The following is a 6,742-nucleotide window of genomic DNA, read 5'->3' on the forward strand; positions in this document are numbered from 1 at the left end:
ATGATTCTTTTAAAGCAGTAAAGGCCAGACACAGTTGGAGAAAGATATTCATGTGCAAGTATAGCACGTCAGTGGTGTCAAGTTATCTTACAAGAAAATCACCAGATACTCAGTAATCAAGGACACTCTATTGACATTGACTTTGGTCTGAGACGTCTTCACTGGCCCACTCCCATTTGGACTGAACTACTGGAAGGAACATAGATATTGGGCAGTTCTGATGGGCCATACTCCTCCTTAGTCCTACACTGAGAATGTTCCTAGGGCCATCAATTCACTTTACAAATGGCCGTTTTGGAAGATTTTGACAAAACTCTCAAGAGGCTATAGCTAATAGTCATCCCAATGGCAAATATTCTGTTTCTAGCCTGGAATGAGAGAGGAACAGGGAAATACAACCCAGCTTAGTTGTCTTTACAAAGCTGAGCTGCAAACACTGAACTCCGAACTTCTGCATTCCCTCATTTTCGAGGACTTGCTCTAAACACAGCCTTCCTCCTCCTAGTGAAATACGAGCTTGCCTCTATGGAACTGCTCATTCTCTCAAGTTTCTGGTACCAGCATGTGCTTTGTTTGTTTTACTATTCTGTTGTTTGGTAGTTGTGAGAGGATCTACTTAAAGAACAATGAATCATGGAACACTACATCAAAAATTAATAATGTACTGTATGGTGACTAACATAACATAATAAAAAAATTTTATTTATTCAGCTATACTGAATAAAACCTGTTTGTACTTTTAAAAAAAGAATCTTGGTGTTCACGGGTTTAATATTTAGAATATGAAAAGTGGTGGAAACTATTGATAAGCAGGTGTTGGTGGCAATGGAATTATTTTGAGTAATCAGAGAATTTTTTTAATGCATCCTATTCAGTGAATGCACAGCAGACAGTATTTTATTTTCAGGCTTGTTACCTAAGAATTGTTCCTCAGGGAGATGTTGGCAGTTGTCTTCAACATATCACCATTAATGGTGCATTAGCAGAGCATGGCCAAATAGTTACTGCCCTGCTCATCTCAGGTGGCCCTCATTTCTCTCTGTCTTATATGCAAAGTCTTTCAGAAATCTGTTTACTTAATCAGTGTAAGGAACATATGGAATAATGCAAAGTGGTTTAGAAACAGATCCTCAGAAGTAGCCAAATTTAGTTTTTCATTATTCCAGGGAAATTAATTCTCTTTCAGGTTCAATGATAGTGATGATCATTAGTACTATTTGCCGAATGTTCCTGTTTCTGCCCCCATTCTGGGCACATAGTAGGCTTACACTTCCATGTACTTTTATTGCTAGGAAGGAAATCACGTTGTCAGTTTTGCCCAATGAATTATGAGTAAAATAATATGTGTCATTCCTAGGTTAGAACACTTAGTTTTCACAGGGAGACCCTCAGAATTTTCTCTCCCACTGCATGATGATGGGTAATTTTAAGATAAAGATAATGGCTGTTCCATCAACCTGAATCCCTGAGTGACTAGGATGAACTGAACCCCCCCCCAACCCTGACCCCACAGCCTCCAAATGGATATGAAACACAAATGAGGAACACATCTTTGTTGTTTAAAGCCACTGAGCTTTGGGGGTTGATTGTTAATCCAGGTCATTCTAACCTACCTTCACTGATGTCTATACTCATGAAGAAGTAGAGTTATAAATTACAAGTTGGATGTAACAGGAGAAGGGAAACACCTTGGGGTAAAGGGCATATCTGACCACAGAGATTTTGGGACATCTCTCTTCACAATCTTTACTTGGCTCAGACTGGCATTAAGATTCCTTTAATGGTGGCATACTTCAGCATGAAGTGTGCTGCTAATAACATGCTTTTCAGATAGCTTCCAAGTAGGGCTCTATGCAGAAGATAACATAGTAAGGCCTAAAAATAGTGTGGTTAAAATATGTTGATGCCTTGAAGTGAACTGTCTGCAATTCTAAATTTAATTCAGCTCATCACACTCAGCACGATGGTGGAGACAAACATCATGTAAGATACATCTTTCTACTCAGGAGCTCAAACTTGTAAGTAAAAAAAAATGCACTTATTTTTTAAGTATATTGTGCTGTGGACTTAAATACATTTCTCAATGAATCCTTAAAACTTTATGGGACAAGCATTGTGATTTCCCTGAACTGGTGATGTTGACAATTTATTGGGTTTATGTGCAAAACATGGCATTATGTGCTTTATATACATTGATTTATTCATTTACCAAAGCAAGTACGTGAAGAGGAAGCTGAGTCTCAGAGGGTTTAAGGAGAATTTCCAAAGACACACACTAGTAAGTGACAGATATGGGATTCATATCTAGGTCTAATTTCCAAGTCTGCAATCGCTCAGCATGGTGGTGGGTGCTATGGCGGGGTTAACATTAGGAATTTAGCATCCATTAGGAAGATGACTAACATTTTTTGATATGAAACTGAGAAAAGTTCCAGCAAAGCTAACTACATGTAGCCAGTAAGTTCTTTTTGAAAGAAACTATTCCTCGGAGATTTTCCCCATTGTCTTCTGTTCCAACCGTAGCATCTATATAGTGGGGCCCCATGATTGTTGGGGGTCTATGGGATTTGGAACCTGACTGGAATGTCTTTTCTTTGACTTTTCTATCTAGATCACTTGTACTTATTCTTCAAACTCCATTCAAATATCAGCTCTTCGGGAAACCCTTTCCCACCTACCCAAGGCAAGTTCATCAGTCTCTTTATGGGACCAGCAAAGCACTTTGCTCCCACTTATAGAATCAATTTCATTGTGTTAAAACTTAGCTGTTCATAGGTCTCTCTTTTCTACTAAACTAGGAGGCTGGGCCAAAATGTCTTAAGCATTGTTCCTATGAATTGCATAGTGCTTGGCACCCGGCAAATGTTCCAAGATGTTTGCGGAGAAAAAGGAGAAAGTTTTTTTCCCCTTCATATAGAAATTGCCCGTCCAAAATGATAACTCAGTCATAAGACACAGACACAGCGGTCCCATCACAATGACTTGTGCCTTTGATAACTGGATTTTTAGCAAGTGTTCCACTGAAACAAAACAGGCAGTCCTCCAGCAGGATTTTGACACAAATACCTAGGTAAACAGCACTGCTATTTTGAGCATCTTGTCATCTCCCACTTGTCTCCGGAGCGATGTAGAATGAGCTCTGTGCCGGCACTGATGATGATTTAGGAATTTAAGCTTTGGGAGCTACCACCGCTGTTTGCCTTTCTGTCCCCCGCCACCCTCAGAGCAGACCCTCCGCATCGTAAGAAGTGTCCTGATTCAGAGCAAATCAAGACAGATGGCACAGTCCTCATGCGGAATTTTGATAAATAATCTTCATAGCTCTGACTTAACGGGACACTTTTCTCCATTGGTGCATGAATATTCATGAAGATCAAGGCGTGTGTGCGCGCCCGCACACACACACACACACACACACACACACACAGCCTCTGCTCAGAAAAAGAAACATACAGCAAGAATAAGAAAACCACACACATCTACAGTCATTTGCTTTGGACCCATTCCTAGAAAATTTTGCTTCCATTTTTTACCCTTTTCCCATCCAGAAAGCCATCTCTCTGGTCCAGAGAGCTTCTTCCACTACTCAACCACAGTTTGCAGTATGAGGCCGACCCTGAGTCGCCCTTTCCAGGGGTTCAATACTTACCATCGTCAATATTTTCCCCAGTGATTGCCAATTATGATAATATGACACTGCCAAAATTCATTTATCAGTCATCTGTGAGTTTTCCCCCTTGTAGACAAATCTGTTTATATGCTCATATTCCAGTAACAGAGAACATATGGATTGACTCATTCTGCTGTAGCAGTTCAGAATCAACAGTTTGCCTAAACTTAGCTAATTAAACCTTAAAATTAGATAGCTGATTATACTCTCTGCACACATGGCCGGAATATTTGGGAACAAACTATTATCACAATCCTAACAGCTATTATGGTTTATTTTTTGTTGATGGCTCTTCATTCCTGCACTTGCAGTTTTAGATAGCAAGCATGATTCAGAGGTTATTTACTCAGTTCAGCACTAAAAATGTGCCCCCGAACTGTGCTGATTTATCAGCATTTTAATGTTACAACACATGTGTGCATACGTGTTCCTTGCTAACCAAAATTAGGAGAAGATGAGATTTTGCACTTTTATGAGTTGAGGTTTATCTATTTGCAAATATAATTATGTAATATATTTATATACATAATAAAAAAGACAAGGGATGTGATTAGTGTCTCCTGTTGTCTAATAAAAATTCATAAGAGATCTTGCTATGTAGTTTGGATGATCAAGGCTGCGTTGCTGAGACAACTTTCCCATTAAAACTAAAACAGCAGCAGACTGGGTGTCCGGGGAAATTCAACTGTGAGATTTTTGGAAACTTTACCTTTCTGAAATGCTATTTTCATAGTTTTAAAATGAGAGGATCAAAATCAAAATGCTCCTTAATAAATTCTTCTCTTTTTTCCCCTCTTGATCCTCTTCTCTTTCTTCTTTATTTTGCCATTGAATTCTGTGAAAGCTATTAAAACGGAAGGCATCCATGTGTAACTGGAGGAACAGAATTCCTCCAACTCATTCCCCGGGGGCATTGCATGTACAGAGCTCCTAAATGGATATTCTCTCCCCTCAACTCACTGAGTGTGAATATGCCTAGAAATGTTATTTGGCCCAAAGTGGTAAAATCTGCTAACTGCAACATTTCTGCCAGTTCCTTGATAGGTGGATGGATTTGAAACAGGCACTCAATTTTTTTTTAAGATTTTATTTATTTCTTTGAGAGAGAGAGAGAGAGAGCCACAAGTGAGGTGAGGGGCAGAGAGAGAAGCAGACTCCCTGATGAGCAGGGAGCCTGACGTGGGACTCCATCCCAGGACCCTGGGATCATGACCTGAGCCGAAGGCAGATGCTTAACTGACTGAGCCTCCCAGGCGCCCCAGGAGCTCACTTCTTTTTCAGACTTATCCCTGGACACAGCTTAGAAACCAGATGATGACCAAAATGATGAAAAAATGGGTCCAGCTAACACCTTTGCTCATATTGTTAAGGGGTATTCCTTTTGTAGGCAAGGGTCTGCACGGATTCTGTTGCGTATAGGGGAAATGTTTCTTTTTTAATATATGGAACTAGGTTACCCTGTTTCCACGAATAAATATAGGTCTTTGAGAGGTGTTTTGTCTGCATGTGCATTTGATTCATTGACCAGCATGGCTTCTTCTTTTCTGGATCTCACACTGTGGGGAGATTTCAAAGGGGTTCACACTCTCAGAGCCAAAGTCCCTCTGAACCATCTTGTTAAAGCTCCAACAATGGGTTAAACTACACTGAATAAATCAATCTTCAGAAATGCACTGCGGGGGATTTTGTATCCCACAGATTTTCTCCTGGGGAAAGGAGATGATGAGTTCTGGTGCAACTTAATACCTGTCTCTGAATCTCCATACAGTTCTAGTGGCAGACAACCTGACCTTAGTCATTTCTGTATGTCTTCCTTTCCAAATCCCATAATCTCAGATTTGTGAAGTGCTATCATACCCAGAGTATGTAGGGGGAGGAGCCTATGTGGTGTCTGCTCCTTTGTCCACTCCAGTGATTGCTGAGAACCCACCATCCTTTACCTTGTGGTCCCTTCAGATCTTCCCTGATTCCATGCCTTGGTTCCAGGAAATAAAATATTTTGATAAATAGCCATTGCTCCCATTTTCCTCAGTGGAACTTGGCACCTTTCCTGCAGCACTATGAGAAACCAGGCCTTCGGTCATCCTGCCTCAGGACACATAAAGTTCCCTCACCTGGGCTCTCTCCCACTCCCCTTTTCTCTTTTTCTTTTGCTTCCCTCTCTTTCTCTTCTCTTACCCCCTTTTACTTCCCCTGCTCCCTAGTCCAGGGGAGTCTGCTGGGATTGAACAGACTAGAACACACTGGATAGCTTCACACAAGTATTTAACAGACATCTCACACTTCACACGTACAAATCAAGGCTTCTGAGTTTAGCTCCTCACACTGCTACTTCTTCAATGTTCCCCATCTCAGACAATGACACTTCTTCACGTTCAGAAGGCAAAAACTTGGAATCATCTGCGATTCTTTGTCTTCATTCTCCTTTTGCCAAGTCTTCGCTTATTTGACTCTTAAATCCAATCCTTACCTTTCCCTTGCTTTGTTTTGTATCATGGAGGGACTGACCCCAGCAGGCTGCACTTCCCAGGGCCCCCCGGCAGCCAGCTATCAGCTGGACTTACCTGAGAGGCATTGCAGTAGACTGTAGAACAGGAACAGAGCGAGAAGACAGGGTATTTCCCCCTTCCCTGTGACTGGGCCTCAGTAATGGCTGCTCCAGCCACCCCATGGAAAGACCCTCTACATTCGAGTCTCTGCTAGATGGCCTTGGCTTCTGGACTATAATAACATCACTTCCTCACTTTATCCCTCCAAAAAAGAGACAATAGTGGCTTTCTGCTATACTAACTTCTGGGATGTTTCGTCACCCTATGTTGGCTTCTTGGCTCTTCCATCACTTGTATAAATAATTCCTCCTTAAATTTCCTTCCTTGCATCTTATTGGCCAGAGTTATTGGCTCTTTTATTGGCTGAAGCATGGCAAGAGGAATGGAATGAAACAATTTGTTTACACTAGTCCCCTTTCATCTTCTGGGACTGGGGAATGGCAGAAGTGGAAAACATGGGACCTATGTACAGTTGAAGCCTCTACAAGGTTCCAGGTGATTGTAGCCACATGAAAACAGCAGC

Source organism: Eumetopias jubatus, unplaced genomic scaffold, assembly GCF_037043125.1.
Source record: "Eumetopias jubatus isolate StellerSeaLion01/CBP00866 unplaced genomic scaffold, mEumJub1_p1.0 scaffold_4, whole genome shotgun sequence".
NCBI classification, from domain to species: domain Eukaryota; kingdom Metazoa; phylum Chordata; class Mammalia; order Carnivora; family Otariidae; genus Eumetopias; species Eumetopias jubatus.